At 40.5% G+C, this 25,938-nt stretch overlaps 1 protein-coding gene and 1 long non-coding RNA gene across 8 annotated transcripts in view; one reads left to right on the forward strand and one right to left on the reverse strand.

Moving 5' to 3' along the window:
- Nucleotides 1-159: 159 nt before the first annotated feature.
- On the reverse strand, nucleotides 160-25,930 carry LOC125173470 (uncharacterized). 6 transcript variants are annotated; one of them, XR_007155038.1, is made up of 9 exons: nucleotides 25,804-25,930; nucleotides 24,243-24,393; nucleotides 24,068-24,138; nucleotides 21,857-21,962; nucleotides 18,154-18,204; nucleotides 11,523-11,580; nucleotides 10,815-11,028; nucleotides 3,031-3,130; nucleotides 160-790 (listed from the first exon to the last, which is right to left on the reverse strand). It is a non-coding gene; the product is annotated as an uncharacterized LOC125173470 (long non-coding RNA). The 6 variants fall into 6 exon arrangements; XR_007155037.1 differs by having other exon boundaries at nucleotides 22,693-24,138; XR_007155033.1 differs by having other exon boundaries at nucleotides 21,857-24,138.
- The window catches only part of ZEB2 (zinc finger E-box binding homeobox 2), a 130,180-nt gene continuing 128,340 nt past the window's right edge, over nucleotides 24,099-25,938 (forward strand). For both annotated transcript variants that reach the window (XM_047872658.1, XM_047872654.1), the window contains exon 1: nucleotides 24,099-24,413. The gene's annotated coding sequence lies outside the window, so the exon portion shown is untranslated. The remainder of the gene's footprint in view (nucleotides 24,414-25,938) is intronic.

The raw sequence follows: 25,938 nt of genomic DNA on the forward strand, positions 1-25,938 counted from the left end.
TGGCTATGTGGAATAAATATTGAATGAATGCTCAAATTGTTAAAAGCAAGAATAGCCAAATTACTACTATAATCTAAAAAAAAAAAATGGTTTGATCAGATGTAGTATATTTTACATGTATTATATAGGTAAGATGCTTTAAAACATAATGGGGAATAAGCCAATAAGCAGAACATTCTTTTTTAGGATCACGGAGTACTTTTTCATAATACGTAGATTTAGTGGAATATCTACACCACCAAAATCATGACTGGAAGCAAGTAAGAAAACAAAAGTACTTGGAAAAATTATCTGGAAAAATTATTGAGCAGTCTGGTTGCCTGATTTCCTGACTTATCTCACAACTCTCAGGTTTCCAGGTGAAACTTCCAGATCTTAAATGCGTTTTCCTACATTGACAGAAGCACCCACACTTTGCAATGAAGCCAACCCAGTGTTGAGCTCATGGTTTACTTGCTGTTTGTTCTTGGGCAGTTACTTAACTTCTCAGTGACTGTTTCATTCTCTGAAATAATAATAACATCTGAATAACTAGATTCTTAAAGTGATTAGATTTGATGGTATCCAAAATTTAGCTGTCATGGTGTATGGCACCAGGAGGCATCCAATACGTGGAGGTAGTCCCAGTAACAAGAAAAAGAGTAGTAATGGTCCTTCTCATGTCTTTTTTTTTCTCTTGTGGCACATTGTCATGAAATTAACACAGGTCCTGGATTCAGAGAGGGTTGGGTCTGAAGTCAAGCTCTGCTCAGGTGGGTGACAAGAGATTGTCTCTGGTCTGTTTCTTCTTCTGCGAAATGAACACCTTGTTCTTACTATTCTTGTGAAAATTGAATAAGATAAGACATGCTGGTGCTACAACAGTGTCTGGCACAATGGAAGGGATTACACAGAAATGCTGATTCCCAGCACTCCTTGTCCTCACAAGTCACCCCATGCCTTTATTCACTCCAGCACAAGCATGTTCTGAGCCCAGGAAAAATACAAAAGGAACAAGACTGTCCATTCTGGTTTCAAGAAACGGATAAAGAGGCAGAGAAAGAGAGAGAGAGAGAGAGAGAGATTATAGGATATGATGACAAATAACTTAAGGGAGTTATAAACCAATCTTGAGAACACAAAAGAATAAAGTTATCTTGAAAAGTCTCTAAAAGATCTTAAATATTAGGCCACTTAACACCCACTAGAATAGCTACAATCAAAAAAACAAACAAAAAAACAAAACAAAACAAAAAAAACCACCGACAAAAACAAGAAAAACAACATAAAAAAGCAAGTTTGTGGAGAAATTGGAACCATTATACATTGCTCACAGGAATATAAAATTCCACAGCTACTGTGGAAAACAGTTTAGTGGTTCCTCAAAAAGTGTAACATAGGGGCGTCTGGGTAGCTCAGTCAGTTGAGCATCGGACTCTTGATTTCAGCTTGGGTTGTGGTCCCAGGGTCATGCAATTGAGCCTTGCATCAGGCTCCTTGGGGAGCCTGCTTGGGATTCTTTCTCTCAGCCCCTCTCCCCCATTCATGTTCTCTCTCTCTCTCTCTCTAATTAAAAAAAAAAACAGGGGTGCTCAGGTGGTTCAGTCAGTTAAGCATCCAACTCTTGGTTTTGGCTCAGGTAGTGATCTTGCGGTTTGTGGGTCCAAGCCCCGCATCAGGCTCTGCGCTGATAGTGTGGAGTCTGCTTGGGGTTCTCTCTCTCCCTCTCTCTCTACATGCCCCCCCCCTCACTCTCTCTCAAAATAAATAAGTACACTTTAAAAATTAAAATAAAATAAAATAATTTTTACAGTGCAACATAGACTCGAGACCCAGCAATTTCATCCCTAGGTATATACCCCCAAAGAATTGAAAGGAGGGGGCGCCTGGGTGGCGCAGTCGGTTAAGTGTCCGACTTCAGCCAGGTCACGATCTCGTGGTCCGTGAGTTCGAGCCCCGTGTCGGGCTCTGGGCTGATGGCTCAGAGCCTGGAGCCTGTTTCCGATTCTGTGTCTCCCTCTCTCTCTGCCCCTCCCCCGTTCATGCTCTGTCTCTCTCTGTCCCAAAAATAAAAATAAACGTTGAAAAAAAAAAAGAATTGAAAGGAGACTTTCAAACAGACACTGGTACATGAAAGTTCACAGCAGCACTATTCACAATTACCAAAGCGTGGAAACAACCCAAGCGGAAAAATACAAGGTGATATACACAATGGAGTACTATTCAGTCAGAGTAAGGAATGAAGCATTGATACATGTTACAGTATGTAGGATCTTTGAAACATTATGTTAAGCGCAAGAAGCCAGTTACACAAGACCATGTATTATGTGATTCCATTTACATAAAATGTCTGGAATAGGCAAATCCCCAGAGACAGAAAGTAGATTAGTGGTCGATTAGGGCTGAGGGAGATGGAGAAATCAAGGGAGGGAGTAAGACCTAAAGGGTATAGTGTTTCTCTTTGTGGAGACAAAAATATTCTAAAACTGACGCTGGTGATGGTTGTATGTATCTGTGACTATACTAAAACTGCTGAATTGTAGGCTTAAATGGATCAATTATAAGGTATGTGTATTATATCTCAATCTGTTTTTAAAAAGAAAGAGAAGGAAACTAAAAATAAAAATATGAAAACACACACACATACACACAATGTCCTAGGAGTTTGGCCAGACTTCTGCTAGATCCAGTAGAGATAGTGACGTTGGTGACCATTCCAATGCTAGAGCTGAAAACAAAAACTTCACAAAACTAAGAGTATGGCAGGCACAGAGGGTAAGAATGGAACCACTCGTCCAAAGCCCAAGACAGAGAATGGAGCTAGTGTCTTCTGCAGCACTGAGAGGACAAGTGGGAGCCAGGACATGGTAAAGGGGGCCAGAGAACAAGGAGACATGCGATCACTATGGATATGGAAGAGTTGCCCCCATCAGAGGCCTGGAAAGCAGGCTTCAGAGTGACCCTGCCATTCACTGGGCACGTGTGCAGGCAAGCTTGTGATCTTTCTTAAGCATCCGTTTCCTGTAAAATGGTAATAAACATAATGCTCACCTCACAAGATGCTTTCAGGGTTTAATGAAACAAGATAGGTAAAGCATGGAGTCAGAGTCTGGCAAACAGTATGCAGTCAATAAGTATTAGCTCCTTGAATCTGTGGGAAGCCAAGAGTTTAAAGTGAGAAATGTCCAGTTATCAACAAAATGTTATGTCAGATGATAAAGGTTTCAAGCTTTTTGAACTTTTGAGTAATTTATACACATTATCACTAATTTAACTTCCCCTGATCCATCAAGAAATACACATGGTTTTTTAAAAACCTCTAGAGAATGATGGTAAATGTCTCCTAGACTAATGATACTGATCTGGCCTCGGTAGCTCAAGCTTAGCCATAAAAATAACAAATTCTTTTATGATGATATTCTAATTAAATATCCCAAACTTTATTCCAGGTATCTGCAATCCAGTATTGGCAGAGCTAATTCAACCAAGAACATTCTGGCCAGCAAATAATAAATTCTCAGAAGCCAAAATTTCCATTTACACCTGTAAATAGAAAATTCAATTTAATGCAAATTGTTAAATAATAAGACCAGTGGGCAATGAACCATACTAAACACATCACATGAAATGGATCAGTCATGCAGCATGGTGACCAAGAAAGAAATTTGTGACACATTCTGTTCTGTAGCTAAATGCTACGTGTTTACACACGCATGCACACACACGCACGAGCACTGAACAAGGCGCTTCCACAGAGACACAGCACACACATGAAAAATGTACAAATTCGGATGAGTGGCTGGTTACATTCCTCTCTATTTAAAATCTTTTGGTCACCTTCCATGGGATCATCTAACCATGCAGAATGCTGTTTTATACAATGCTTGGCAGAGCAGTTGTTAGGCAGAGGAATCCTGTAAACGGTTTCATTGAAGCTAAAAATCATTAAGAAGTAGATTCGGGCGTGCTCTTTTGTTGGACCTCCTCCTTGAGAAAGTTCAGAAATCACTGTCCACAAATTTAAAAGTAGCAAAATAGTTACAGAACCCCTTTAGCTGTGAGGCACATAAGTCAGATTAAAATCACTCAATGTAGATAATTTTTTTTCTTACCATAATTTGGACAATAGGATATTGCTATGCTTCAGAGATTTTGGAGGTTGTTCAAGGTGCTAGATTTAGGATGTATGTTACAGTGTGTCCAGAGAGCAAGGAAGTTGGGGGTGAAAAGTTTGGAAGAAAATAGGTTTAATTTTTAAACATTTTCTAGCTTTCCGCTCTCTCTCTTTTCTTAAAGAAAACATCATGCATCTGAGCTTAGAAACAGCTTAAAAGAAAAAAAAAATCACATGGATCGTCTTTCGTCCTAGTCACCAAGGCGCTGACACCCTAACACAGCGTGTTGTAACAAGAGAGTAAAATCCTTAATGCTGACGTAACACTTTGCTTTTTGGGTTCCCAGAGTCTGAAGAGCATACAGACCAAAGCCAAGCAAATCTTAGTGGCAGATTTTTTCCCCCATATGTGTTTGTGAAGTACCTGTTTGCCAAAAGCTGGAGGATTTCACAGCAAGTGGGACTTTCAGGCTAAAACTAGGAAATGCCAGGGTGAGTCTGGACAAGTTGGTCACCCCAAGTATTTGTCAATAAAAGACTACAACTGGCACTTAATCATAATATTTGATGTTACACACACATCAAATCAACACACATGTATTGAAATAATTTTAAAATCATGCCATTTAAAAATGAGAATGCGAAATATTCAGCTAAATGATATACTAATTATTCATTAATTTCCCTCAGCATCCTTTTGTTATTTCTACTTCTGTGAGCTCCCATCAAACCTTAAAGGAAATTTTCAGGTGTATTTTCCAATCAGAAGGACCCATGGTCAACCTAAGAATTTACCCCAAGCCCACTGGTCCTCAGGAAATTGGAAAATTTTGAGAAAAGGGTTTTAATGTAAAATTGTTTCTATACTGAATCAGAGAACTGATTTTACTTTTTGAATAATTCAGCTGAAATTTATGTTAGCCTGAAATATTAATATAATTAAGGAAGTAAAATATTATCTGGAATATGGCTTTACCCCAATCAAAATAAAACATCAAATCCTTTTCTTTATTTTATCAGCTGAGCTTAGCATTTTCTTCTTGCCTAGAAATTTGTTAATGAAACTAATACAGTGAAAGAAAGTTTTTATATTTACCCACCTTTGTCACTCTCCACTTACATCTTCACATCTTTAAGAAAAATGAAAACACAGAGTAGCAAAATTATATTTGTTTCTTTCTAAATTCATTGTAGGTATATTTGATTTCTTCCAAATTTCCAATGGTATCTGCTATATTTCGTTACTGAAATATTTCATGTAATTAATTAAGAAGTAGGGATAATGTAGGACCACTTCATCCAAAGATCTACCAGCATATGGAAAACACTGCAAATTACCAAATAAGTCCATTGAGTGAAACATAAAGTAAAAATGAGTTTAAGAGACAGCTGGACATGTTTATGTAGGCAAGGGGGTTGGAAGATATGCTGACAACACAGAGAGGTGTGTTGCAATAAACTTGAAGGAGACAGGCCATTGGGCCAACCATCCCTTTTCTATCCAGGAATTCCTTATGTTCTCATTAGTGTCTCACATCTGGACAGCTGTGTTATTAAAATCTGGTCCTAAACTCGAGTCAATGAAAGGGTTTGGTGTCTCAATTTCATTCTTCCTTTACGTATTGAACACACACACACACACACACACACACACACACATTTCAACTTTTGTTCAAGGAAGCGTTTCACATCCAGATGTCAGATTTCTGTGACTCATGGCCAAGGAGAGAGAAGGGCTCTGTGAACAAGCTTGTTCTGATCATGTCCACCTCTGTCTGATACGAGTACATATTCATGGCACCTCACTTTCATAAATACAACATTCTAAGCAGTCCTTTGCATGACCACCACCTTCAGTTTGGAGTTAGGCCTCAAGCTTCTATAGCTCAGTTTCTTGGGAAGAAAAAAATATTTTAAGGGTTAGAGAAAAAAGGCAGTTCTCATTCCTTTATCTTTCCTCATCTTTTAAAATATGTGGTTAGGAAAGATTTTGTACAGGATTGGTTAGAAGCCAAGAGTTTCACTGACCCTTTTAGTCATTGCCATTTCACATTTCTTGCCTCAGGAAGTGGTTGAGCTTTTGAACACATTCATATTTTAATATAAATGATGTGGGCATAACCTGCATCTGAATATAAATACCAAGCACCTGCTTTAGCACTTTATAATTAACACACACTTGGATCCCCACTGTGTCATTTGCTCTAAATCAGGGTCCCCTTAGGTTGGTGCTATTATCTTATGTTTTTACACATAGAAACTGAGATCCAATGAAGGTAAGGGACTTGGCTAAAATCACTTGCCCAAGTGGTAAGTGGTCGAGTTAAAGCATGTGCTGTGTAGATCCACCTTTAAATATGTGTGTATGTGTGTGTATGTATATATATATATATATATATATACATACACACACACATATAAATACATATATAAATACACATATATAAGTAAATACACACACACACACACACATATACATGCATACCTGGAAACATGGATATAAGATGAACTTACATTCAAACAGAAAATAAAGTCCCATCTCTAATGTGAGTTTTAAAAAAATAAAGTTGAGCAAAAACACAAACAAATGATAAACTTAAATCTATTGGGTCCATTTCTAAAGACTTAATCCTACATGGTAACTAGATAAGCATATGTACTATTTCATTCTCACAAGTTAAGAGTAAAGATGCCTGGGGGGTGTCTGGGTGGCTCAGTCATTTAAAGGACCCACTCTTGGGACTCTCAGTTTCAACTCAGGTCATGATCTTGCGGTTTGGTGAGGTGGAGCCCCACATTGGGCTCCGCACTGACAGAGCGGAGCCTGCTTGGGATTCTCTCCCTCCTCACTCTCTGCTCTTCCCCCACTCACATCCCTCTCTCTCATTAAACATTAAAAAAATTTTTTTAAAGGGTAAAGATACCTAAGGAAACAAAATTCATACAATTTACTAACTAAAGACTTCTTTATAGTTTTGCTATCCTTTTTTTGTTGTTGTTGTTTTAGGCTAAAAAAATTATAGCCATTACAGTTAATAATAAATGAATCAAAATACTGAATTGTTTGTTTATATTTGTTTAAATTTCAAGCATCATACCCTTCGCAATGAAAACCCAGGCACCACCTGTGTTCTAATGAACTGACACTGAAATAATATTGTCTCCACAAAAGCCAAATCCACACTCAGAAGATATTAATTGCTCTTGGTGTACACAGAAGCCTTACTCAATATTTGGGCATCACAGATAATATTGGAATACAAACCAATAGGTGAGAGAGAGAGAAAGAGAGAGAGAGCAGCTGTGGTGGCAGGACGAGGGCACTGAGGGAAGAGAGACCGAGCCTGACACCTAAGGAGGACAAGACACCCTAGAGCCTCATAAGGAGCAGCTCCCCAATACCCAATCCCTTCTGATTATTCACTGTATCTGCTTTGGTGCCCATTCCATCATTTGGTTCTCTCCTGGAACAAGTGCCCTGGCCTGAACCCCAGTTTGAGGCTCCTCCCCCAATAATCTGTCTAGCCCTTACCAGTAGCCTCCTGTCAGTCACCAGAGCCTATCCATGAGACCCAGTAGCTGATTGGAGTCCTACTTCCACTGAAACAGAACCCCCTCAGAAAGTAAGAGGTACTGCCTCATACTTGGCAAGAAGAGCCACTGAGCACCTGAAAGAGCCCTGGATGTTGAGGTCAGCCTCTCATAAACTTTGTGCATCAAAGCACTCCAGCTACTGTCGTTGAAACATTGGCCTCCCTCCCTGAAGTTCTGACATTAGACTTTCTCCTCACTCCCTCCGAGCCAGCTCTGAGGTCCCAACATGCCTTTAGCCCAGCCTGGAAGGGTTATAACATGTCACAGGTGATTTAAACTAATTTCAGTGGTGGTTAATGGATTTCAAAGACCTGACCTTTTGTGCATTAGGAAGACCTACTCTTCCCTTCACTTTATTTTGTAGCTATCATTTGGCTGGATGGCCTGCTGTCTATATTCCCAATAGCATTCATCACGCACAATCTGTCTTCCCTGCCAGCCTGCAACGATTAGGTCTGTATCCTTATTGTCGGCATGAAGTCCAACACATAGTAGGGAATTGGTAAGCATTTGCTGAATGAATAAATATGTGATACACGTGTATAATTGTCAAGCAGTTCATTTGTTTAGGACATGAAGTGCCCCATCACATATTTGAATTTATTAATTGGCCAATAATCCTGATGCATTAGTAAACACATTTAAACTTTAACATATTGGGGTGCCTGGGTGGCTCAGTCAGTTAAGCATCCGACTTTGGCTCAGGTCATGATCTTGCAGTCTGTGAGTTCTGGCCCTGTGTCGGGCTCTGTGCAGACAGCTCAGAGCCTGGAGCCTGGAGCCTATTTCGATTCTGTGTCTCCCTCTCTCTCTGCCCGTCCCCTGCTCACGCTCTGTCTCTCTCTGTCTCTGAAAAATGAATAAACCTTAAAAAGAAAAATTAAACTTTAACATATTTACACATAAGGGCACACTTTCAAAAACCATTTTACCAATGTCTAGGGGTAGGTAGGAGGAAGATTATAAATATCTTTGCATTCAGTTGTTGTTTCATAGTATATACAGAATTTAGTTTGTATTACTGGCCTCTCAAGAGAGAATTGAAGCACAAATAATATGTTTTTATCTACCATCTTACATGTGAAGTTTTTCTCCCTTCAAAAGAGTATTTGCCAACTTTGCTTTATAAAATTCTAAGTAAACAGAAGGAAAAGACAGCCCCTTACTGGAAGTAGCATTTTCATTCAACAACAGAACTATAATAAATGTACCTTTTCTTGGGCTTCACATTCATCAGCAAAAAGTCCAGAAAACTATAGGTAGAATATATTGAGATAGCCTCCTTATCTTTACTTAAAACTAATAATTTTGTGACTTCATGACAAAAGGAAAAAATTATTTTTCAATGTTCAGTATCTATACGATCCCGGCTGCCCCTACTTTCCCATCTCAAATAAACCCAAATAATTTTCCAATTTTGTTCCCAAACCACTTTCTTGACCAACTGTTTATGACTTGGTGCCTTTATGTACTAAAGACAAGTGACAAACCAGTTATGGAAGAGAAGAGAAAAAATCTCTTCAGGTTGCTCTCCTAAAACCAAGGCTCCCTTTCTAATGTGTACACATATTTGTACATGTATGTATCAGAACTAATCTAAGTCACAGGGCAGAATTCAATTCCATTTTGATGGCACTCTGCTATGACTCTGAGCCAGTCCCTTCAACACTCTGTTTCCTCATCTGTCACAAAAGAGTACTAAAATTTGCCCTTGGCCAGTTTCACAAAGATGATTCCATATCTGAAAACATACTTGGGGCTTCCAAAATGGGTTTATTTCATCTGACTCCATCAAAATCTTAATTTCCTCCTTTTCCAAATGGGGCATAATAATATCTGCCAACCTTGAAAGTTTATTGTAAGGATCAAGTGAAGATAATACATATGCAAAAGCTTTGAAATTTGAAAATGTTTTACATGTGAAAGTTATTTTTATTCGAATACTTTCACAAATGCTTGTCTAATCTAAATACAAGTTATTGCAAACTACAATGAGACCTTTCCGATTGGGGGGCCCCCTGTTAATATGAAGTGCAGGGAAGCTGCATTGCTCCTGTGGCTAAATGCATCATCTGCAGAACATGCGTGTGCTTGGTGCTCTTTGTTCAGCAGTGAAAATCAGCTCCTATCATGACATTCACGTTCACTTCAAAATGTATTTTTAAGTGTCCACCGTGTGCCAGATACTTACTAGGAGTCGAGGGTATGCCTTAGCTCAGACTACTATACAGCATACCATAGACTGCGTGGCATAAACAATAGACATTTAGTCTTCATGGCTCTGAAAGCTGGGAATTCTAAGATCAAGGTGCCAGTGTGTGCACTTCCTGGTGAGAACTGGCTTCCTACCTTGTAGACAGCCACCTTCTCGCTGTGTGCATGGGGACAGCAAGCTCTCTGCGTCCTTTTTCTTACAAGGGCACTAATCTCACCTTGGGCTCCCACCCTCATGACCTCTTCTCAACCTGATTACTTCCCAAATGCCCCACCTCCACATACCATCACATTGGGAATTAGGCCTTCAAAAAATCGATTCTGGAAGCTAGAACATTCGGACCAGACGAGAGTATAAAGATGAAAGTGGCAGTGTCCCTGGCCTCAGAGAAGCCTTATTCTAGTTGAAATAAGACACATAAAGGCAACACAGCAGTGCAGAGTGTTAAGTGCTGTGAGGACACAGAAGAGCCAGCCTCAGACTTCTAGGAGGAGATGACATGTGAGCTGAGTTAAAGAATGAACGCTCAAGTCAGCCACACGAAGGGAAAGGAGAGAATACTCCCAGTAAAAAGCATAGGTGCAAAGGCCCTAACATTGGAAATAATATGGCTTAAGGGGAAATACAAGCAATAGTACAAAAGGTAATGTGCCCTTTGAAGATTGGCAGGAGACGAAAATGAAGAAGAGAATGTGTTCCACCCAAGAGAGCCTCATGTGCTTGGCTAAAGAACCTGTGGTTTATGGCATAGGCATAAGAAATGCTGCAGTATTCAAACCATGGGGACAGGCAGGATTAAACTGGCCCGGTTTCTTGGATTCTTGATTTTATCCAAAACTATGGAAGAGGTACAAAGTTTAAATTGAAAGGTTATCATTTCAAAACAATATTCATAAATATTTAAACACCCACCCTCAGGGGTCCATCTTTGAGGTTCGCTGAGTTTGAGGAATACCACAGTCATGTCATTGGGAACTGCTGACAGTGGTGACACAGTCAGATAGATGTTGTTGTAGATCAATGACTCATACCGGTGATGGAGAATAGATACGAGGGAGGAAAGACTGGAAACAGGAAAGCCAGTCGGGAGGTGGGCACAGTGTTCCAGGAAAGAGATGACGAGTACCTGAAACAGGGTAAGATGAAAGTGTGGAGGATTTGGGAAACGTGAGCACATGTCAGGAACTTGTGGAGGTAAGATCGTTAGCATTTGCTGACTCATTAAATATGATTTTTTTTTTTTAAGAAAAGAGTCAAGGGGCACCTGGGTGGCTTAGCGGGTTAAGCGTCTGGCTCTTGATTTTGGCTCAGATCACAATCTCACAGTTCGTGGGTCTAAGCCCACAGAGGGCTCCTGTTGCTGACAGCATGGAGCCTGCTTGGGATTCTCTCCCTCCTTCTCTCTCTCCCCCCTCCCTCACTCATGCATTCTATCTCTCCCTTTCTCAAAAATAAATAAACTTTTTAAAAAAATTTTAAAAAGGAGTTAAAAGTCACCCCAGGATTTGGGCTTGGAAGACTTGGGATGGACAGTTGTGCCCTTCAATAAGCTACAGAATATAGGAGAAAGTCAAAAGTTAGATTATCCCTTCAGCTCTGACCATGTACATTTCTACATACCCATGAAAATCCAGGTGAAGATGTTCTGAATTCCTCCTGATAGTCTTTTCCGATTCTCCTGCGAAAAATCACAAGCATTTGCAAGGTGGTCAGAATTAGTAGGCCATTCGGCTTTATCTCCTTCCTCACTTCCGGTGGCCATGTCTAGACTTCCTATATGACCTGGGTACGCCTCCTTCACTATTTTCTCCGATGCTTCTTAGCATCTATGACAGAGTAGTGGCTGCCTGAGTGTGGTTTTCCTAGGGAAGCACAAACAACCCAGTTCCTTAAGCTCCTTGGTTTTTTAACCTTTTCAATAACACGCCATATGTCACTGACTTGAGGACTATTCTTAAATAAGTAACCTAGAAGAAAATTCATTATCATACCATCCACAATCTCTTAGCCTCCCATGTCCCTATTTCTGAACTTTATTTCATTTCCAACAACTTCGTTTCTAATCTTGCTCCTGGATTCCCAATTATAATAAAACAAACACTGATCTCAGGTGGGGAATAAGCATCAGAAACAGATGAACTCATAAGACAAAAATCTTATGTCTCTGTCCTCCTGTTTTCATGCAAATGTCCCCAGTAATTAAATCAGGGAAAGAAAATGTAGCAAAAACATATCAGCCAAATGGTTTCAAAATTTCAAAAGAAGCTGTAAATATGGTCTTTTTTAGAAGATCAGGTTCTAACTAGAGTATGAGAAAGGGTAACAGTTGTTCTGATGAAGCAGTTTTTAAATTCTTGTCAGTGATTTAAAGAGAGATAACTGATGTATGTTGAAGAAGCTGGCAAGATTTTTAAATAGTTCGGACGCTACAGGGAGCATTTTTTTTTTTCTTAAAGCAATGTACTCAGAAGTGTTGGCAAGATTTTATTTGAACGTAGCAGTGCTTATGTGAGGAAGTTATTTTGAATTACCCTAGTATAAATATGTATGACTTTATTTGTATTGAAAATTTCCTTTGCAAGTGAGTGACTGAGGGACTGTTATATCTCTATTGCTTGGCAAATGATTTCAGTATTTCATTTTGGAAATAAAATACTCAAAACTCAAAAATAATGCCAGACTCCTGTTTATGACCACAGGTGATTTTTGTGCCTACGTTAATACCTTTTAACTCCTATTTGCCATGTGGCACAAATGGCATCTGTTGTCTTACGTCTGGCTTTTTTTATACAGTATTCATGCATGCAAGCATTCATTCATTCGGCAGACATTATTCAGAACCTCTCAGCCACCAAGCTCTATGCTAGGCACAAGGCAGACAGCAATAGTATTGAACTGGCCTTCCTTATAATATTTCACGTAAGCATTCTGTTTCCTCTGGGCAGTTTTCTGCAATATAGTGGAAATTTCTAATCTTAGCATCATAGCTTATTATTTAAAAAGCTAAGCCTGTTGAAGGCTGTGGACAAGGCTAACTTTGAAAGATAGTTTTTCCTCTCAGCAGAGAACACCAAAACAAGGGTAAGAGGAGGTGAGGGCCCTGAGAAATAGGACCTGAAGGGGAAGGAAGAAGAGAGAGGGAAGGGTACTGGAGAAGCAAAGCATTGTAAATAGGGCTCATACTTTTCACCTCTGGACTTTTGAGCAACCAGTTACTGTTCTACGTGAAAATGAAACTCCTGGCAGGAAAATCATCTAGCCCCTGCGCTGATGGAGCCTGTTCGTTTACTTAAAGGAGAAACAAAACACAACCCTACACCTTCTTTGTTTTCCTTCTTCAGCTCTTGTGTGGTGTGAGCAGGTGAGGAGATCATTTATTCTCAAGTGCAACTTCACACTTGGCGGCATAAGCAAATCATACTTGTACTAGTTCAGTCCATTTCCTCCTTATGATTTCTTTCCTTTTTCAGAGAAAACCTCTTATTAAATTTTAATATATTTACTTAAAAATCAACCACGAGAAGGCTCATCAGAGCCATTTAAAGAGAAAGACAAATATATACACATAATTCTGCATATGCTCCTTCGTTTATCTGAGGCCACGTGTAAAGCTGATACAGCGGAAGGGAAATAAGCCAGCCTAACTTGATAAAAAGGAAGTGTGTGAGTCTAAGTGTCCATGGTCCCTGCCTGCTACCCTCATCTATCCTCGTGCTCATCTCAAGCCGTTACAAGTGTGAAACAGGAGCTCACTTTACTTCCCTTTAAAGCTTTTTAATGAACGGCAGATTCCACAAAAGACAACAAATATTTACTATATAACAAGCACTGTCTTAGGGGATCAGGAAAGATACATCAGGGGTAGATCATCTTCCTTTGTCAAATAAATTACTATTCAAAGATCCTAAGTGAAGCAACGATTAAAAATTTCCAAGTGATGGGGTGCCTGGGTGGCTCAGTTGGGTAAGCAGCCGATTTTTGATTTGAGCTCAGGTCATTATCTCACCGTTTATGAGTTCGAGCCCCATGTCAGGTTCTATGCTGATAGTGCAGAGCCTGCTTGGGATTTTCTCTCTCTGCCTCTCCCCTGCTCCCTCACTCTCCCTCTCTCAAAATAAATAAACTTCAAAAAATTTTCCAAGTGATGGTTTTGCTTCAGTATCATAAAACACATTACTTTGCCCCAAATCCAAAGTTCAAAGTGATTTCAAATTGCAAAACATACTTCACCCAATCCTGAACATTCTCCTCAAGCACGCAAGAACCCTCCCTAGTAGAAGTAGAGATCATCTTTACCTAATGACCGTGGCAAACTATTGTAAATAACTTTTCAATATCCTATATAAATGCCAGATGATAGTAGGTAATAATACACCTCAGGATCATGCTGATTTCTCTAAACTGAAATTCCAAATACTTATGAGATAGATAAATTAAGCTTTAAAAGAATGAGGTTTTAGTTTTTCCTTCTTGTTTTGAAAGGCCAAGAATTTTCTGTGAACATTCAGTTTTGTTCTGTCCCTCTTGTCTAGAAGGGTACTAGCCATGTGCCAAGAACAATAGAAATACCAGCTTCCCTCAACCCAGAAAAAATACCCCTTTGCCACAGGAGCCATACTTACGGTTCCACAATGGCCAAGGAAAAACCTAATAGGAACAGATTGTGTGTGCCTGTATGTGTGTGTGTGTGTGTGTGTGTGTGTGTGTGTGTGTGGCAAAGTCAGTTCCAGAGAGAGAGAAAGAAGCCTGGTTTGCACAGTAGTAGAACCACTAGAACAATATGCTCCGTCCCTGTGTCCACGGCCCAGTCCTCCCCTGACGCCCTCCTTTCTAGGGCATGGGGTAGAAAAGTCACATACACAGTAGATCATGCCAGGGCCTGCTGACACAACCCTACTCCCAGATTTACGGGCAGGAGAGTGAAGCAATGTCTGTGCTACATACGTAGTCTTACTTTTATTTTCATTTTTTTAGGTAGATGTTTCAGCACTTGACTGGGGGGGATGGGAAGAAGATATTGCAGGAAAATTTCTCAGTGCTATTACATCCCCTCTACCCACTCCGCAATCCCTTCAATCTTCTGAAGTTTGGGTGAGGGTCAGTGAAGAGCTTTGGACGGTGTTAAGAGCCTCTTCTTTTTACCTAGCACAAATAGGATCTCTGATACTTCCTGGCCATGCTAAGCTGGCTACAAGACTACTTCCTCCCATGCCAGGTCATACGGAGAGAATGAGGTGGGAAAATATTTTTCCTTACAATGACAAATGGCCATGTGAAAAATGGAGTCTCAGGGGCTAGTATCGTGATGTTTATTATCATGAACACCTGACCTTTCCCACTACAAATTGAAAAATTCCATGGTAGTTTTCTAACTTTGTTATCAGTGAGCATTGATTTCTGTACAATGAAAGAATCAGTTAAATAATTCCTAGTAAATCATAAAATAGTTAAAACAATTAAATAACAATAAAACAATTATAATAATAATTAAGCATATGCTACATCTACTCTACTTTTTTATAACTTAACTTCATGTTTTTCAGGTAATTCATGGGAAAAAACTCCTATGTATTTTTTAAATGTTTGTTTTATTTCGAGAGAGAGAGAGTATGTGTGCACATGTGGGGGAGGGTCAGAGAGGGAGGGAGAGAGAGAATCCAAAGCAGGCTCTGCATTCAGCAGCTCAGCACAGAGCCCAATGTGGGGCTCAAACCCACGACCGCAAGATCGTGACCTGAGCCACTATCAGAAGTCACTCAACAGACTGAGCTACCCAGGAATTCCTATGTATTGATAGGTCCCAGATTTTCCTATGTACGGATATGCCTGTCCTGCATCAGACATTTTACATATATTGTTATTTTTTTTTCACCACAACTAGCTTAAATCTAAGTGTTCTTTTGCTCTTTTTATTTTTCTTAATTAATCTCTATGCCCAACGTGAGGCTCGAACTCACAACCCTGAGATCAAGAGTCACGTGCTCTACTGACCAAGCCAGCCAGGTGCCCCTCTTTTGCTCATTTTTAAAATGAGGTTCACAGGGGTTTAATATCTTGTTCTCAATATATAATTAGTACACAAAATGCATGAAATCAAATCCAATTCATCTGATTTCAACATTTGTATCTTTGCCTTTATAATATGCTATCATTGAGGAGAATATAAAGAAGCTAGTGTCAAATACATTGATGTTCAGTTTGCACTCAACAAGTGACAAAAGAAATTGTACAGAAAATAAAAACTATTCATGATCTTCATCACTGACTTGTCCTGTGCTTGGGCCCAACACTGGGGTCAGGGTGAGCCAGAAGGAACCCACGCATGGGAGCTTTCCCTGAGCTGGGGGTCCTGGAGAGAAGACCGAACTGAACTGTGAAGCAACAGACAACAAAGCTAGAGAAAGCATTTGACCTGAGCATTTGACTTGAGCCAACGTTGTAACTAGAAAAATGAGCCGAAGCATTAGGTCCAAAAGGCAAAATAAGCCATACGTGGAAACACAAGGACTAACCCACTCATCCAGGAAGATTGGAAGTCGATCATAATGCAGGGCGCAGGGTGGGTGGGCGCAAGTGGTTCAGAAGTATATCTCGAAAGGTGAGATGATACTGAGTGAGATGTGCCTGGCCTTGGCCACGAAGGTGGACCTGACACATTCAAAGGTCCACACAGAACCAGACACTTAAATTCTAGAGAAAGTCATCAATTCTCTCTAGGTCACATCTAAAACTGCCAGGCATAGAGAAGCAGGTTTGGGTTTTTTTCCTTGGCTGTTACCATTTCATAGTTGCGATTATCATGAAGAAGATCATTTTTGAGAAGAAGGTTTTTACATTTAAGTATCTGAAATAACTCTGAAAAAAAAATCACCCCCGAATAGTACATTAGAACTGAGTAGAGTACAAAGTTTATAACTTTGACCTCTTAACAGAATAAGGACTATTAAAGAAGACCACAAAGCAGTATGAAGCTATTTCCAGGTCACCAGACAATCTGTAGGTACAAACAATTGCTGGTCCCATTTCCCTTCAAAAAGGGAAAAAGTAAAAGGTACAGGTCACTCTGAGCCCCTAGTCTGATGTCCAAATGGCCCTTTTGGTGGCTTTGACCTATGAGGAGCACGGAATGGGTCCTTAGAGACAGGAAACAATTAAGGGACACTTTCAGTGTTTTGAGGAGTCAGAGAAAACAACAACAACAAAAAGCCATCAGTGTTGGGATTAAAAATCGCAATAGTTTTTTTTCCCTTAGCATTTGCATTGATTTTTCAGCTTTTGCATCAAAAAGAATATCTGGCCTTGTGGATATTTAAGAGGCTAGGGAATTTCATTTTCCATTTAATAAACTGATTTTCTCCCCCGCTATAGGTACTTGGAATTAGCACAAACCCCAGGATAACTACAATTCCAAAAGGGAATGTTCAGTTCATTATGAATGGTCTGACAGCAAATAACGGTCTGACAGCCAAATTCCTGGTCTCCAAATTTGTAAGTTTGCCTTTTTTTTTTCCTCACAATTCTTACTCAAGACCGCTTCTGAGCTTTTGCACATTTAACCCTTACACTCAAAGACAGTATTACTCGTGTTACTAAAGAACACGAGAAACTTCAAGTTTATCCACTTGGATTAAAAGAAGTCTGATATTTATAACCAAATTATGACCATCTTGAATACAATAAATTAACTGCTGAACTAACATAATAAAGAAATACTGTATTTATTCTCACGTCTGTGGCTACACATCCTTTGAACAGGTCTAAAGAATCATAAACCAGCCATAAATCTTATGATGTTTTCCATTTTTTCACTTTAATGACATAGTACTCATCTCTCAATAGGAAAATTATGAATGATACTAAAAGTTAAAATAGTTGTTTTTGGTAGTCAAAATTAATTTATACTGTCTTTAATTGATCTGTATGTTCCACATTATTTTTTCAATTTTTCATTATAACAATAAAGCTACACCATAATGACGTTTCATGTATTACTTCATTGAATTCTCAATAAAAGCCCTAAGGAATGAACACTATTAATGTACCCACATTGTTGATAAGGAGACAAATTTAGAGAAAATTGCCTGTAATCATACAGGTAATCATCTGCTCTGTTAGTATCCAAAATAGATACTTTGAACTTCAACTGACACAGGGATATACAAATTCCAGAGATATATTTGCGTGATCATTTTGACATAACTTTACACCATTGCACATACTAATAAGTAAAAAAAAAAAAATGTAAAATTACCTTAAGTACGTCTTAATTATTTGTCAACTGCCTCAATGATCCACTTTTGACCTGTATAAATAGACAACCCAGAAGTTCAATGATCAAATCCCAGTATGAAAATATGGTGCATAATTAGTGCACATCTCTGCATTTGGGGAGGACAGCGAATTGATTTTACATAGGGCATTGTTTTTCCTAATTAATTGTAGTTTTGTCACATGTTTGTATGTGATTGTTACATAAGTGGTTTACAAATTGTTAAGAAGTTTTATGGATATCTAGAAAGAATAATACAATTCAATGAACTTACACAAATGTTAAAGAGAAATTTTACATTAAAATGTTACTTTGTTTCTTAGTCCTGAGAGAATGAATTCTTTTTAAAAAAAACACAGTTAAAATCAAGCATTAGATATGCAAATATGTGTTCAGATCAGAGATACCAAAATTATTCAAATGATTAATTATTCATCATAAAATGTCAATTAATAATTATGAAGCATAAAAGGCATCTTTCTAATGCATCTTCATTTTTCTTGGCCTAAAAAGGGGCTTAATATACATGTTCAATTGACTTCTAACAAGTTTTAAAAATGCAACAAAGTAAACAAATTGTAAACAAGTGCAAACTCTGAATTTTAATAAGTGAACAACAAATGTGCTCAAAATGAACAAAAAGCAAAAAAAAAAAATAATAAGGAAAACAAAAAACATAGCCACATTCATGACCTACACGGCCCCATGCTCACTCACCTGCCAGGGAAGGGGTCAACCTGGCCAAGAAACCAACCCAACAACTCAAGTTGTGAATGTGTTTAGCAAGTACAAAATAAACATGATGTTTCTCTCCCAAGTGGAGAGAGGAGAGTGGGGAGGAGAGTGCCTTGGGAATTTTTTACACTTTGTGAATAGACATTAAAAGATAAAGCACAGTTTAAGTTTCCTTAAATTACCTATTATAACTCCTAAAGTCCACTAAGCACTGCTAAAATATCACTGTAAATGAAAATTTTTCACAGTTTTAATTGTCAATAATTTCCCTGTGTCAACTATTTTATTAATTTTTCCAGGAAGGTTATATCTTTTAAAAAGTCAGTTTGAGCTGATACAATTCAGAATAAGAAACCATTTGATTACTAAGCTATTGATTTATATTTATGATTATGATTATGATTTACTTAGCACTGACACCTGGTGAACTTGATGACCCAGGGAGTTATTTTAGTGAAGGCGTCCCTGACCTCCCGCTGGTAGATTAATTACATATTAAACACTGTGTTTTCAAAACTAAATGATAAATCTGGACCCTTGAAGGAGGCACAAAAGAATCAGAGCGAGAGAGGAGGGGATGCTAAGAAACAAAACAAGACATGGCAAAAGGAAGATAATCAGATAAAAGGAAAAGAGAACGTAGGAAATGCAATTGGGAAAGAATTTCAAGAAAATAAGGATAAAGGGCTGGGAGGGCTGACAGGAGGGCAAGAAGGAGGGAGGAAAGGAAGGGTTTTGGGTTTTTAATTCCCTGGCGAGGCTGCTGGCGTCCGCGCCCTTAACGCCACAGCCTTCCAAGTTGAGGCGAAAGCCACCTCCTCGGGCCTGCGTCGCATCCAACTTACTCCAAGTTTTCTGGTGACTCCTACAGGGCCCCTTTCCGTCCCCGCCCCCCCCCCCCCCCCCTTAGAGAGATTGACAGTCGCGTGGAGGAGGCTTTTCCAGGCACAGCCTTTCTCATGGTAATCAGCCCCCAGCATCACCTCCCGGCTGCGGCCGCTCCCGCTCCTTGCGCAGCTCGCGGACCCCGGGGACCGGAAACGGGGCGGCGGGCGGGGAGCAAGCTAGCTAGCGACCCAGGTCAGCTGACCCGGCGGCGGGGCGGGGGTCGCGGGGTTCGCGGGCGGGGACAGGTCCGGGGGAGGGCGGGCGGGGACCGACCCTCCCCTCCCCCCCACGTGCTCCTCCGCCCGTTCGGCGGGGCCTTACCCTGAGATCAAATGGAGGGACCGAAGCTGGGGGCGTGGGGGACCGAGCGCGCCGAGAATTGGGGGCGACAATCAGACCTGTTTTGCATCAATAAATTAAGACGCTCATTTGAGTCCTGAAGTTTGCTGGTTCCTGTCAGTGGAGACGTTGGCAAAAGCACTGAAGCCGAGATTCAGCCTTAACTTCAAAAAATAAAGGAAAATAAAATAAAAAGAACCCCCTCAGCTGGCCGCCCTGCTGGGGCCAGGTGACGTGCGTGATTCCATAGCCCGCGGGCCTCACAGCAGGAACGTTAGGGTCGGTCTGAGGTTCTCTGGTCCTTGATTTTGTTGAAAAGGGTTTCTCTGAGAGATGCTCCTGATTTTTTTTTTTAATAGATTTTCCCCTCCTATCCTAGGCTCAACTCCGAATGGATTGGATTGCAAGTTTGCACGTGAGAAAACCGTTTGGCTTGGCTTGGACCCCTGCCGCCCCCCCCCCTCCACACACACCCCAATCCAGGGGTCTCCTTTATCACCCTTTGCTTGCAACTCTAAAAGAAGTTGCCCACCTCCTGCGTAACAACCCAGGGTTGAAATAATTCCTCTAGATGAAAGATCAATTCCGTTTTCAAAACGAGAATAGTTTCCTTTTTTTAAATTTTCTCCACATGGTACAAAATAAACAGAATTTGCTTTAAAAAAAAAAAAATCATTAGCTGTGGCCAAATTCGAATTCCTTCTACAGCCTGTGTGTTCAAGGGCAGAAACATTGTATCTCTTTGGGCTTCTGGGCCGGCAAGCGGAGCTGGGGGCTTGGGGGGGTGGGGGGTGGGGGGGAATCTGCTGTGAAAGTTGAGGAAATTGACAGACTGTGAGGTGAAGAGGGGGACCGTCACCAGGTCCTGGCTGAAGGAAATTGGAAAACAAAAGTGCATCTTCTTACCCTGACTGGGTGGAGGGAATCCTGAGGGAGGCAGTTTATTTTACTCAAAGAAACCCTAAAGAATTGTTTTTCCTCCCTCCAGTGTCGATTGCAATATTATTTCATATTTACATGTATCTGTTGTTTTAATCCCCTTCGTCTGCGCTAATCTCGAAATGGATTATTAATGGGGAAGAAAGATCGGGAAGGAACGATTCATTTGCAGGACTTGTTTTGCTGTGTGAGGAGACGAAAGCACCAGTCCTCTCTCGACTTTTCCCTGCGCCCAGCCCTCCTGCATCCCGCTGATCCCACGATCACCATTGTCCCCGACCTGGCCTTCGGACTCAGGGAGTGTTCGGAACAAATTTATATTCGGCTTCCTCCCGTCTCCCCGCCAGTGCGTCGGTGGGAACTCTCGGTCAAATGAGGAGGGGAGTGCCAGGGGCGTGCCAGGCAGGGGCGGGGGGCAACCTGCCCGCGCGCTCACCCCTCGCAGAGACCCTTCCCTTGCCCTCATCCCAACATACACCTTAATGGGAACCTGAAAGATTGCTTTTTTACCCCAAACCAAATACTTGAAAGTCGGAACTCCCAGTGCTAAGTGTTGGGGCTGCCTCCTGCCACTTGAACAATTACTGAGCCCACAGTGATCAGATGATTAGGTGTTTTTAATGGAAATACTTCAGTCTTTTTTTTTTTTAAGTCAGATCCTAAGTAACCTGACACTAATATACATAATAAAGACAAGTGATTTGTTAGCCCTTCTCTGAGATCCTTTGACCTGAGGTTTCTGCCTGTGACTGTGTGTCTGAGACTGTAACCTTCCAAGGACTACCTGGGCTCCAGCAGTGGGGTCTTGCCTGGAATCACTCCTTTGCAGTGGGATCCTTCTTCCACGGGAATGGGAGAGGAGAGGCTGAAGAGCAAACTTCTAGAGAAAGCTGGATTCCATTTTTTTTTCATAAAAAGGAGGGGGAAGTGGGAAGAGGAAGAAAAAAAGACATTAATAATACAGCTAAATCTCAGGGGAGGAACTTGATAAGTCAGACATATATTTAATATAAATATGTACTATTAAAAGCAATGTAAAACTAAAATTTTAAATATTTCTAACCCATATTGGAAATCATTAATTTTCTTTTTTTACAATTAACTTTTAGAATGATGATCTTGAATGCTCCTCTTCTGTAGGTAAATTATCTGTAATGGTGTGGGGGAGAAAATTAATTTATGTAGCTATTCTCATTGTAATAAAGAATCAAGTTAAGAAAGAGATGAGTCTGTAAACAACTGTGAAATTTTACTTTTTTTCATCTTAAAGTAAGAAGTGGCTGTGATCATGCTAGATGGTTATTTCCCTCCCCCCAAATATGCAAAATAGAAAGACTTGCACCTCTGGGACTATGGATGTGGCAACCCAAGTGGTGGCTTTTCCCTCCTCTGCGTGCAATTGCAAGTGACTCCTGCATTCAAAGTCTTGCTTTAGGCACACATTCAAAGCACAATTCAAAGCAGTTTATCTTAATATAAGTAAAAGTCTAGTGTTGGATCAGGGTATTATTTGTTTCAGATTTCATCAGACTGAAAACAGAGGGCTGTGACACTGAACAATATTAAAGCAGAAAAACTGGTGGTGAGGTGGTTTAATCCTCCTGACACCTCCACCTTTACCTTTGCAAGGAAGTCCAAAGGCTGTTGGGACTGGAAGTTTATTTTGTGCTCTGAGGTTCTCAAGCACTTTCACTCTTAAGAAAAAAAAAAAAAAAGTCTCACAGTTCTTTAAGAAATTGAGCCTGAACCATTGGAGGCTAAGAGATTTCTTCCTTTTCCGATAAATGCCTGTGCTCAGCATCCTCAAATTTGGCTGTCTTTATTTACTTCTATATTAGTTCCAATTACGTGCAGTGTAAACCAGCTTTTTGATTAACAAAACAGCAGAGCATTGGTTAAGAACACTTAAACTTCAAAAAAAATTCCCCTGGGAAGTGGGCTCTGAATCGGTTAATAATGTGCAGTACTTGCTAAATTGCTGACTTCCAGATGTGGAAAATATCTTTCTTGTTTAGGACCTATGTAACCTGATTGGATTACGACAGAAGCGTCACGTTGGAAGCTTTTGAGTGATTATTTAATTAACCATACAGTAGAAAGCTGTATTCTCCAGGAAATCCCTTCCATATTTACATAACCAATCCCTTCAGAGCAAAGGTGGAGTCTTTTCTTTTTAATTTTACTTTAATTGCAATATCAGAAAAATATATACTCCAAAACTTAGACCCCATGCCGTTTAATATCATACTCTTCCTTCCCTGCTAAGTCCCTCTATGGCCTTTCTCCTTTTCCTCCTACACACACTCCCTCACTTTGTAGTGAGGTCTCCGTGAGATGTAGAGAGATTCAGAGATCAGTCAACCCAGCACTCTATGTTAATTTACTTAGAGACCCTTTTTAAAAATACCAAACTACTTTTTACCATTGAGATCCAATCCAGAAATTCATCATACACACACCCCAGCACACACACCCTAAGATGTAGTTCACATGCAGCATTTTTTTTTTCTGGCTCTGCCATCCAAAAAGAAAAAAATAAAATAAAATAAAAGAAGAAAAAGGGCAAAGAATTTAGTTCCAGAAGACGTGCTGAGAAATCCACACAACTTAATGTGCATCTCAAGTCTGGCCATTAGAAATATCTGTATAAGAAGAGGCTATCTGGATTAAGGACCCGGGATCTTTCCCTTTAACTTTCGCCCCTTAGAGTTCTCCAGTTCTGTGAATGGTGTGCACCGTTTTCCGCCCTGTACTCTGTAGGATTTAGTGATGAGGATAATGATGCCAAAGGCTTGACGGGGGGGGGGGGGGGGGGGGGGCGTGGAGAAGAGAGGGAGGGAGGGAGGGAGGGAGGCGAGAGGGAGGGAGAGAGGAAGGGAGGGAGGTGGAATTTCATTTCTTCCACTAAAGCGTTTGCGGAGACTTCAAGGTATAATCTATCCCAGATCCTTTCCCAGAGAGAAACTTGGCGATCACGTTTTCACATGATGCTCACGCTCAGGGCGCTTCAATTATCCCTCCCCACAAAGATAGGTGGCGCGTGTTTCAGGGTCTCTCCTCTCTCTCCTACAGAAAAGAAAAAGAAAAAAATGTCATTAGAAGAGGCGTAACACGTCAGTCCGTCCCCAGGTTTGTGTTTCCTGGAGTGGCCGAAAGAGATCAGTTCTAACCTGCTCCGCAGGAATAACGGTCCTGCCTCCCGACACTCTTGGCGAGGTTTTGTACAGTTTGCTCCGGGAGCTGTTTCTTCGCTTCCACCTTTTTCTCCCCCACACTTCGCGGCTTCTTCATGCTTTTTCTTCTCACCATTTCTGGCCAAAACTACAAACAAGACTTCGCAGGTAGGTTTTTTTCCCCTTTTCTCTCTTTTTATTCCTTTTTGGTATGGTCATCCCCCACCCTCCTTTTATGATTTTTCTCCTTTTAAGTGGGGATGTGAGTCTGAAGTGAGAAGGAGTGTCTGTGGGCAGGAATTTCAGGTGGGTTTAGCTCCTTTATGGCAAGCTTTTCCCAAGAGTGACTTCTTTGATTTCTCTGGCTCTCCGGCACTCTCTCTTTCCTATTCTCTTCTTTTTTCCTCCCCCAAATAATTTGCCCTGTACCTGTCCATTCAGGTAACCAAAGGTGCCTTTTGCTACCCAGCCTAGGAAAAGTTTTATTGAGAACTATATGGTGGAATGAAAACTCTTCAAGGGGAGAGATTCTGCTCTATTTTTGCATCTAGTGCCAATTCATTGTATTCAGCAATTAAAACTTGGCAAATACCTGTGAATAATTACAAAACTTGATCGATACAAACCTACCAAATTCAGGGGCAAGTCTTTCTCTTAGATATGGCAGTGCATCCTCTCCCACCCGAGAAGGCTGTTTTCTAAGCAGAAAGTTGCCTGTTTTTGTCTGCTTAGCGAGTTTCATTTCTTTATTTTATTCTTTGTGTGTGTATGTATGTGAAGTAACACCTCACTTCTGTGATGATAAATAAAGAAGTGAAAGTCCTCATGGAACTCGAGTCGTTTACCAAAGTGTGTGTGTGTTGGGGGGGGGGGTCACTACAGCTGGGAAGAAAGCTGCTGTCAGGATATCAGAGTTTTAAAATTAAGGATAACTTTTGAAATTGTATTTTAAATGGCAAAGTAATATAGACATGGATTTAGCAGGAGACACATGCACACACATATCCCATTCCATACTTTGGCACTGAAAAGTCGAGAGAGATAACAGAAGTTCCCAGGAACAGTGATGAGCCCGGCTAACATGAATGTGTTTATCTCCCACCTACTTATGTATTTTACATGCTCCCCCTATAATGATGAAGGCAAGATTACTAACTCCAGAGTTAGAAATAACAGGCAAAGATAAAGTTTACAGCACAAATGCCCTCTCTCTCTCTCTCTCTCTCTCTCTCACACACACACACACACATACACACACGCTCATAAAACTAGCAGCTTACTTTATTAAACATGTATTTATATGCAATCGTGTGTAAGTCTCAGCATGAATACAGACAGGCCAGCTGTTTCATCCCAGACACTTGTGTGACCGTTCCCTTATTTCAGGATTTTCCCCAACCATTTCAAATCAATAGAACGCCAAGAAATGACAAAACGTGTCAAACATAAAAGTCACTCCCTATGCCTAGGTTGAATTCAAGGTGCTTTCTAAATCATCCACTTCCCCTTCTCTCTGCCCCCCTCCCCTCTCAGCGAATGTCTGGAAACTGATACTCACTTTCCAGGTTTTCTGCAAAGCTTCTAGCACAGGAGACAATAGGTGCGGGGCGTGGGGACTGAGTGTGCTCGGCAGAGAAAGGGTTAATGGCCCTTGTGTTACAGTTTGCATCTGTTACATCTTTTATAGCCCCTG

Source organism: Prionailurus viverrinus, chromosome C1 (assembly GCF_022837055.1).
Source record: "Prionailurus viverrinus isolate Anna chromosome C1, UM_Priviv_1.0, whole genome shotgun sequence".
Classification (NCBI taxonomy): domain Eukaryota; kingdom Metazoa; phylum Chordata; class Mammalia; order Carnivora; family Felidae; genus Prionailurus; species Prionailurus viverrinus.